Below are 11,151 nucleotides of genomic sequence, written 5' to 3' on the forward strand. Positions count from 1 at the left end.
AATCAGAATTGGGGGAAAAAGAAATTAAAGTTTGCTGCTCCCTTTACTTGGAACGCCTTACAAAAAGAGCTGAGACATAACAGGCTTGTTGCTGGATGCTTTTAAGAGGATGTTAAATGGCTTGGAGGCGGATACATCTGGCTGTAGCGGTTCTCCCTGATGTGTTGGTGGATGATTTTGACAAACATTTGCTGTTCAGATGTGTTATTTGTGTATTTTAATGTCTAATGATGTGTTTTTGTACTTGAATGTTTGGCTGCTCGTTGGTTGTGTGAAACTCTGTTCATTGTGCTGCTGTCTGTCTTGACCAGGACACTCTTGAAAAAGAGATCTTTAATCTCAGTAACTTTCTTTTTATTATTTTTTATTAAATAAAAAAAAACTTCTCTAGGTTTTAGTAGAAAGATTTTTTTTTGATTTTTTTTTTACAATTTCAGTGGAAAGAAGAAAATATTTTCAGCTCTGCTACCAAATTTCAGGTGCAGAGCTGTTATGATCCTCAGTTGTACTGACAGATTTGGTTTAGCTGTCCCATTTGTTGTGATACAGAAACATCTTACACTTACGTTATGTTATGTTATGTTCTTTCATTTAGTAAGATAGCTTTTCTTAGTTACAGCCTCTCTTGACAACAATCATTTCTTCTTATTATAAAGCGTATTTCATATTTTCCTCTTGTGGGCAGGTGTGTCCTTCAGGTGGCAGAAGAATAATCTAGTTTTATTTAGAAAGACTCGGTTAAAGGATGTCGTGGTTCAAGTAAACAGCTTAATGGGAGAACAGCCAGATTAGCGAGGTTAATCTCATGCACGCAGCCAAAGGACATGTTTGCATTAACACTGAACAAGAAATGATCATGTAAACATCTCAGAATAATTGTTATTTTCCTGCAGTCAGATCATGTATTATTAAAGAATCATTTGTTCCTTTATTTATTTGCTCTGCCCATAGGGAGCAGAACTTCTCAACAAGCTGCAAACACATCTATTTATAAATCTGCTTTGGATAATGTGTTAGCTAAAAAGTGTTTCTTTACACATCCAGAAGACACAGAGACATTTCTTTAAGAGCCTTATTTGACCTCACCAGATGAATATAAGTACAGTAAGACTCTTCCTCCTTGTTCAGCCATCAGCGCGTTCAGAGTTTATTTAACTGTTTTGCTGCTTCCTGATGTGCGTGTATGTGATGTGTTCATTGTCAGTGTCAAACAAAACATTTCAACCAAGTCTGATTAAATCGCCCCCTCCTCCCTCGAGTCGATGTGCATGTGGGGGCCTTGTTGAGGATGCTTGAATCAACTCTGCATGAGAAGCATCTCCATTATTTATCGTAGTTTAATTATTTTTCTGTTCATGGAGATTATTATAAAAATTAAAAGGCTTTTCAGGTAATCAGTTATATCTTAACCAATTTCGTTGCCCACTTCTATCGCTGTAACACCTGTTGATGACCAGAATCGAAACTTATGAGGAGCACAAACTGGCTGCTGCATTGTTGACAGAGAAGTCAGCGCTTTAACACAGCACGTTTCCTTAATGTCTGAGGATATAGTGGTCGTCTTTATTTTTGGGATTCTGTCGATATTTTACAGATTGGACCTTTAATCATGTATTAATGTTGTTAATCCCCAGTTTCTAAAAAGTTAGGTCATTGTTTAAAATGATTTTGATGCCAAAGATGCTTTTAAAAAACTTGGGACTGGGTGAAAAGTACCCCTCTATGACCTCACTTTATTTATTTTGTTAAATAAATAGTCTGAGTGTTTTAGCGGCTGAGGAGACCAGTTCATGTAATTTTATGTTTTACCATTCTTGGTAATGTGAGAGCTTTTGGAGTTTTAATGTTTTGAAAATCATCACATTTGGTTGTTATTTACATTTTATTCAGAAGTTTGTTTTTACACTTTTAATTCAGAATACTGAATACTACATCTGTTCATTCATGTGTTCTCTTTCACTTTAAGTGCAGGATGTGTGACAGGTGTGAGCCTGTGTGCAAACAGATGTGTACACTGACAGACAGCTCTTACAGCTAATTGACTGATGACATGCTATAGTATTTAAGGAGCTGAAGTCAAAACCTGTTTCTATTGGTAACCAGAGATGAGGCATTGTTCCAAAAAATAATAATCAAGGGCTGTCAGCATTGACTGGTTAATCGCCTTTAATTAAAATAAACACGCTGCTGCGCCTTTAAATGGCCGTGTTTCTTCATCTAGTTAATCACTATGAAATAAGGATAACATTTGTAACCTTACTTATAGCTGTTCAGTTTAGGATCTCGCAGAAGGTCCTTACTTTATTTCAAAATAAAAGCGGGGTTGAATTCAAACAGCATCTTTAAGGGATACTTAATGCATTTGCATTAAGTGTTGTATCATAAGAAACCTGGTAGTATTTTTGAATGGCCGTGCATTGTAGTTAATGTCTAATAATGCTGCATTCAGGTGCTGCTTGGGTGGTCCAAGTTTCCGAGTTGGGAAATCGTTCTTCCGACATCGTGTGTCCTCTCATTCTTCATTTAGTGGTTATGTTGTCCGTCCCATACACAGAGGCTTTAGTCTTAAACACAGCGACCCAGATTTAAATCCAACCGCGGCTGCATGTAATGCTGCACTCTCCCCTCCCAACCTTTCCTTTCTCTCTTCAGCTGTCCTCTCTAAAAAAAGGCAAAATGGCCCTAAAAAAATGTTTAGGTTTCAGGAGGCAGTTCATGAAATAAAGAGAACGACAGTGAAGTGATGAACAAAGCCACAAATATATCAGTGCTACATGTGGTCCACCAGAGTCAGAGTATCAACACAGAGAAGATGACACTGGAACTGGGAACATGATGAAACAGTGTCATTAAGTGCATGAAGATCACAATGGTTGTGTGCATAGTCGTGCACCTGTCATATTTCATAAACATCATCACCTCCACCCACTCGTTCACGGTTCATCTTCCCTGCTGCATTCTCACAAAATCTCACCTTGACTTGACGTGAAAAAAAAAATGTACCAGGGGGGCTGGAAGGAAAACTTCCAGGTAATGTCGGAGCTCACGCTGAAAACTTGATCACAACAAGAGTTCAAAAAGCTTCACCAAACAGAAACAGTCTGTTCATGAGATAAAAAGTCGACCTTTGTCTCAGGACAGCTTCGCTAACTTTCAGTTAGATATCTGTTATCGGCCCTCATATCCTACACATTTATGGCTGCTGTATAAGAGGCAGATTTTGTTTGCACAAACACACATCATGTCCCATGTTCTTTACAGTAGCACCTCTGAAGTGAATTTACACTGACTACGAAATTAATTCCAGAACAACTGTGCCAGAAAAGACACACCTTACATTACGTGTTCAGCGATTTGTTTCATGGAGCGCTGAGTGACTGTGGCTAAAAAAAAACATCAGTGCTATTATGTGATGTTTGATTATCGTCCGTTGTCCTTTGAGACTCTGAAAAACGGCCGACAGCAAACATAATGGCTTTGAATCACGGTGCCAACCTGCACTTTGACAGGCTACAGTCCATATATCTGTAGATTCTTCCCCCAAACAGCAATCTTCACCCTGACTGATGGAGGCAAACAGCGTTTGAACCACAATTCAAAAAGAGGAATTATCAAGGAGACACCCAGGACAGTTGAAAGATACTTTAAAGTTATTGAGCTGTCACCATCTAAAAAGCCATCCGCAGAGTTTCTGAAGCGGAGAACTGAAAGTGCTTTCTGTCACTTGTGTGGCTTTGATGTGACAAAAAAAAAAAAAAGATGAGGAAACAAATCACGGGAACAAGTGGGTTATTAACATCTGACAAATCAGACTGAGGAAAAAAACAAAATTCCCTTTGAGAACATACTGTGAAAGTTGGAGTTCAGGAAAATGTATTATCTGCTCATTAATAATAATGTTTAAGTTATTTGGTTTCAAATAGTGGTTCCAAACCTTTTTTTTTCCCCACTAGCTTGTATCTAAAGCAAACAGAGCCCTGGCTTCCTACAAAGACAATATAGTCTTTAAAACAATACAATGTACCATAATTTAATAGCTTTCATCTGAATCTTTACAATACAACGTTGGATTGCCTGGTTGGTTATGTTGCTGCAGACTCTCAGCAGTCTCTACATTGCTCATGCTCTGTCCAAATCCTCCTTTTGATCAAATTGTTCTCAGGCCTGCTCTTCCCATCTCTCTTCAGCTGTCCCAACCAATAAACTCAGAAAGACAGAGAACTTGTCTTTTAAAAGAAGAATCTTTATAACGGATTAATGTCTCTCTTGCTCTATATTTTTCTGTAACATCCTTAACGAAAAGGCATTCCCACACTCGTTGTTATGGCAGGGTCAAATTCGCACATCTTTAACTCTTGTTTTATACATTCGCTAAAATGACACAAATTACCTTGTTATTGTCCGTTTTATATCTGTTTTTAATGACTTCATGATGCAACTTCCTCTTGTTGCAGTTTCCCCTTCTTCTTCTGCTGGATCTTTCTTTATATTTGTTTTGCTCCTGCTTTTTACCTTGTGTACAGTTCCCTGTAGGAGAGGTGGGTGTCGGTTGTTTTGACTAAGTTTTTTATCCATATTGAATATAATGTGGGATTTTGGTGCAACATACTTTGCTTGAAATAGCTTAACTTGAAGCATACAAGATTTTTTTTTTAAACGGTTTCAGGATGGCACTCTCGTCTTCTTTTTTCCAAATAAATGTGTAATCTTATTTCCAAATGTTAAGTTAATTTAGCCCTCTGTGGTTTTACAATAAAATATGACCGTGTCTAAATGTCAAATCAATTAAGTTGTGGTTCTTGATAAACTGTCACACTAACTAAATGAAACATAAATAATGCAGATTCCTGTCTTTATGTTTCAATTCAAAGACAGGACAAACACAGGAGGCTTTATTTTGAAGGTGACTCACGGTCACCTGTGGTACCAGAGACATAATGACTAGTTCAGGGAGAGTAGGAAAACATAGCTAAGATTCATTTGCCTAATCTTGTGTCAATTATGAGCACTAATTTGTTTATTTTGGTGATTGTTTTCCCCTGCAGCAGTGAACACACAGTGCTGATGTGTTTTCCACCACTAGATGGCAGCATCAACCAGCACCTTCACCTGTGATCACAGCGTGTAGATGTTTGATAAGGATAGACTGGTCTTCTGAAAATCACAATGGCATGGCAGTGACCATGACTAAATCACTGACAAATAAATTACTGGGAAAAGACTTTAATCAGGAAGAGGAGCAGGGGAAAAAGACAGTTTGGAAAGAACTGCAGAGTGGCTGCTCTGCAATGCACTAGAAATAAAATGACAGAAATATGATACAAGGACTAAAAAACTGCAGGGTAGCAGGGTCAAAATAAACTTTACCACAGGGGATTCTGAGTATAAATAAAACATGGCCGATATTCCAAAAGTGACTGTAGCAGCAAAGAGGGCAAATCACAAATAGGTTTTGTTTTCACACATATTCCCTTGACAAATATAGTTTTTTCTACCCTCGCTGCGTGTTGGGGCACAGTATGCAGTGAGCCAAATATTTTACCATAAATGTTTAGGAAAAGAATGGCAGAAGAATTTAAAAAATGAACTCATTGATAGTGGTGACGAATTACAAAAGGGGTATATAGATAATTAATTGTCGATTGAGAGATTAGTAAGGAAAAATATTTAAATCACAGTTCTTCCACAGTGGTTTGATGGGTAAAATAAGTCTTTATTTAAAAATGAATTTTGACTTAATGATCAAGATAACTTTGTCTCAATCCCGTCGGTTGTCTTGGGGCATTCAGGTCTTGGGTATGTCTTGGTCTCGGTTAGGTCTTGACTGCAACACTACTGTATGTGCCTTGGTCTTATTTTTGACTAGATCTCGTTCCCTAAATGTTTTGGTCTTGTCTTGGTCTCGGAGAACTCTGGTCTCTGGCATGTCTTAGTCTTAGTTAATGTGGTCCTGACTACAACACTACTGTAGGGTACGTGCACAACATGTTACGATACATCAAATAAGTATAAGATACTATAAGATACGGTACAGTGCTATAAACAATTTCTACAAACTTGTGCTGCACACATTGAGCCTAATAGAGAAAAGCAATAAAAGCAACCCGTTTTAATGTAGACCGAAGCACATAACAGTAAAATCCCCAAACAACATACACTGCACATTATTCATTCTGAGACAAATACAGATGAAGAAATCATAAAAAAGAAATTAGATCTGAGGTCAAGATCAGCTCGTTATTGTTGAAAATGAATGAAATACAAACACAGCTTTTTCTACTCTATTTGGTGCCTAATGATGACAGAGCTCTCCTGTGCAAGTCTGAGACTGTGTTACAGTTATGTCACAAGCATATGAAGTAGGTCAGCGCTCCTTCTAAAGCTGAGTGTGTCTTGTGTCGAAGGATGACGAGCAGATTTTTTCCAACACCTTCTTTTTTTTTCTGCAGGTAACAGTGTCTCTTTGTGCAGCCTGCTTCACACTTTTCAACGCGAGTCAATGTTGTGATTCTCCTTACAACTCCAGAAACATTACAGCGTGTTTAGTTTGCTCTTCTCCCAGATCCTGACCTAATAAAACACGTCTGACTGAAGGTGGAAAAGGATGTCTTTGGCAAAACTGTGCTGACGTTGAACTTTGTTTTAACAACATGTTACTTTAACTTAATCATGGAAGAAAACGCATTTATGAATCTATGACTTACAATATTCAACACCAGAAACTCTGAATGAATAAATACTGTTGCAGAGTTTTTGACAGTGGACTGACATCAATCTGTTTATTTCTCACAATCTCTCTGTTGTTCTATTTGACAAATATCATTTGGACTCAGACTTTTCAATAATGTATTGCAGACAGTACAGTCCTTGTTGGAGCAGAGCAGAGAAACTGAAGACTTCCTCAGAGATGACTTCACCCTCCAGTCATGAGCAGAAATGTCTGCTGCTCTAAAATCCAGACTCCCACAGACAGTGAAGAGGAAACAGGCACAGAAACACATCACTCACGAGAAAAATCCGACCTGTGAGAAAAACATCCTGAAAGATGCACAATGGAATTCATTGATTTAATAGCATTGCTCCTTTGACATTTCTTGGACGTTGAGTATGTTCAATCTGTGTTGGAAACGATTCTCTGGAATGAGCTTCTCGGTGTAATCCGTGACATTATTCACTGTGTTCAAATACGTCATTGTCTGATTTCCTCTGTGTAAAAAAAGTACAAGTACATGACGTTTTCCCTCTTAACAATCTGACAAATTAGCAACAAAATATAACATTTAATTTTTTGGACTGCATTGCGTTTGGTGGCAGAAAGCCTTACACGGTCTTTAACATGTGCCAAAGGCATTCTCTTAACTGAAAAGCCCTGTTCTGTCACAATTTTAAATATGAAAAAAAGTTATTTCTCATCTTTAACCAAATCCAGTATTTCCATCAAGACTTGTAAGTATCATAAATGTTTTCACAATCACACAAATAAGAGTTCAGCTGCATGTATGAACACACAGGACACATTTTTCACCCTGACTTTACCCAAAATTTTGCAGGCTCCATGTTAAACTTTCCGTGTGAACTCGGGGTGAGCTGGTGTGAACGTAGCAGGTAGATGTCAGGAAAAATTCCCCACAAGTAAGCAGTTGATTACTTTCATTTTGCATGACCAGAGAGCGGCTGGTGCAATTGTCATGCATGTAAAAAAGCAGTTTTTCTATTCACCAGTATGTTCTTTTGCTCCTGTTTAGTTATACTGTGAGCATGTACAATTACCTAGCACTTATATAAAGCTAAAAAAAAAACCTGTCATTTTAGTGTTAGATCACGTGTCCTGTGGGGCTCCGGTGGCCTTGTGGTTATGCTCGCACTCCCTATGTTCAGCGGCTGTAGACCTCCAGGAGGGCAGCCCAGGTTCAAATCTGACCTGTGCCTCCTCTCCTTCATCTCATTCCCGACTCTGTCTTTCCCTGGTTTCAGACTCTGTCCACTGTCCTATCTCTACTATAAAGGCTCTTTTGACCCCCCACATCCTGACAGTGAAACCTTCATGCTGTGAGTTAGAGACATACTTATTTTAATAAGCAACTCACAAGGATTTCAGGGATATTAGCTGCTCTGAAATGTTCTGGAAATGTTCAAGAGTTCATCATAACTTCTTATCTTACCTTATCAGGAAAACTCCTAAATTAAAGAGCACAAACCGTCTCACATCTGTTTTGAATTACCCACAAAAATGAATTCAATTCAATACATTTACTATCATCATTAATTTATCATGGCATTTTGTTTTTTGGTGACATAATGCAATGTCGAAACATTTGGATCTCAGCGTCTACAATCTTTATGAAAAAAGTTTTGCGCCAAACGCAATCACTGCTGAGGAGACTTTCCATCCACAGTAATCCAAAGCAAGTTTCAGAGTGAATTAAAAAAGTTTATACACAGAAAAAAAATCTGATCTGGACCAACTTAAAAGCAGGTTTTTGCAGGTTGAAAAGTAACTTTTCACACATACCTCATTGGAGGTTGCATGTTGGGAGAAAAACTCGTATGACTCAAATCTGAAAGCTTATAATGCATCATCCTTTAAAGAAACATCGAAAAACAAAGCTGACGTCTTTATATCCAGAAATGTCAGGAAAAGGCCCAAAAAATACAAACCTTATCCAAAGAGGATGTCAAAGGAAAGTGGTTAAAATAATCTATACATAAAAGAAAACAATATTTAAAAAATGTGGTCACTGCTATTTAAATAAAGAAGAAACTTGAATATGTTTATTTAAACAACCCTATAATGTTACAACAACATCATAAAGGCTTTCTGTGGCTTAGTATGTTTGCTACCAGCGTAATGTAATCCTTTGGGTAAATAGGAACATCTGTCACTTCCCCAAAGCAACTTTTTTGAGATCATGGATTTTTTGTAAATTTGAGCCAAAAGTAAGATTTAATAGGTGTCAGAAACTCAGGATTACTCTCATTGCCAGACTTTGCAGATTTACGGCGATGTGGAACAGAGAAGCCACTGGCTTACCTCTACAAAATCTTTAATCTTCCCCCTGGATACCACAATGTTCACTTCAAGGAATATTTGCCCGGTGATTAGATAATCCTCCATAAATGAGCTTTTGACATGCCCAGATACATTTTATGTGTCCAGGAAGCGTCCCAAAGGTTAAAAACCTGGAGTCTTTGAATGTTTCGGTGACACAAGGAAAGAGTTGCGTATTCAGCACCTTTGCATTATAGGAGCAAAAAAAAAAAATTGAAATGCTTTGTTTAATAACACCAAAGCCACAATGTTTATTCCATGTGCTCCTTTTTTATTGTTACCGTAGAAACCCTAGTCCACATCATTGAGCTGTGCGGTGTGTGACTTTATGGCAGTTTGAGCTTCAAAGAGTGTTTACGACTGATGTTAAAAAAGGTATTTTTACATAACAGAGGAAGGAAAATACCTCCCAAAAAAAACAAAAAAGGAAACAAATTACAAGACCAGAAAACCCCAGCATCAATAAATCTGACCAAAGCATATAAAACTGCTACATGCTAAGTTTATTATATAACATGGGGGCTGGGAGACGAAGACTGGAATAAAATGACTGAATGACCAAACAGTAAAAATGGTTTAAACTAAGTGTGGGCACAATGGGCACATTTTGAAGTGTGCTCTGAGGCTGGAGCACAGATGGTTAAGACAGCGTTTAACATTTAATTGCCAAATGTCCAAATTTAGAGAATAACAGCTATATGGTAACAGTTGGCAGCCTTTTAACACAGATGTTACATAACGCCGCCTATAGGATGGAAAAGAAGTCATTTATGCTTCTTAAACATTCACTAAAATCTCTACCCAGATACCAATTATCCAATCATAGCTTTAAAACCATTACCAGGCACAGCAGCTCTGTGAAGCTTGGATTTTGTCCCATGCTGAAGTGACATAGATTAGTGGTTAAATTGAATAAGGGAGTTACTTGTTTTCCTTTTTAGAGTGTTTGGATGGTGTCTTTTATAGCCTTTCCTAAAACTCCTGCAACTAACAAAAAGAAAGGTGTGAGGAATAAACCGGCTCAACATTGACTCTACCATAAGATTATATAATTTTTCTTGGAACCAGAGGAATTCACAAGATGTTCTTTTTTATTTGCCCTGGCAGTTGCATTTGTCCCCCACCCAGACAAACGTCCATAGACTCATACAAGTTGGGCCCATCAGAACCATTAATCAAATATGGGCAGTGTCATTATTGCAAGTCGGTTCAGAAACAAACAAGATCGCTGCCAGTTATTGCATTAGTTATAATCAGGAAGTTGTGCACTCTTACTCATACAAAACTGATGTTTGAACTATAGCTACCCACTGCCACGTGACATATTTTGTTTTTCTGATATTTTGGTCGGCCCCTGTTGGTAAAATCCAAAAACAAAATAAAATTGAAGTTAGAAGTTCCAGAATAATTAATGTTTGGGAATTGGTCATTCCATGTCAGGCTAGCACCCTAAGTGTTGGTTGGTTTATTAACTAATCAGTTGCTTGGTTGGTTGGCAGGACTTTAGAGGCAGATAAAGTTTGACTTGCTCACAGCCGCTCTGTTTACAACTCAGAAATTAAAGACAAGAATATAAAGTTACTCGCATTGGACACAACATTTTAAATGCTCAATCTCTTTTAATGATGTATTATTCTGGTAATCAGATCCATATTCCATATCTCAATTGGTTGTTGTAAAAAAAAAGTGTTTCCTTATTTAAATATGACATGTATGTGAGATAAGAAATTTAAGATATTTTGCAAGAAACAGGTCTGTGCCAGAGGCCAATATTTTATTGGGTATCAAATAAAACAATAACATGTTTACACATTCAGTAGGAAACAATGATTTTTCCAAAGGCCAAGAGTCACATCCTAAACTGAGTACACGGCTTATGGACTTCAAAGTTACACGTTAAAAAGCCCATTTAACAGCTCACACGTCAAATATATCGTATTTTTTTCAGGGTGGAAAAACGAGCCAGACTTGTGTTAGCATCTCTGCCTGATCATTTATTAAATACGGGGAAGTTTAAACTGAATCTGATGTGCGTCTTGGCCAGGAAAATACATTTCTATCTCAAGGGACCTTCAGGTTAAACTCTAAGGTTAAATAATAAA

Source organism: Symphodus melops (genome assembly GCF_947650265.1).
Source record: "Symphodus melops genome assembly, chromosome: 3".
In the NCBI taxonomy this organism is placed as follows: domain Eukaryota; kingdom Metazoa; phylum Chordata; class Actinopteri; order Labriformes; family Labridae; genus Symphodus; species Symphodus melops.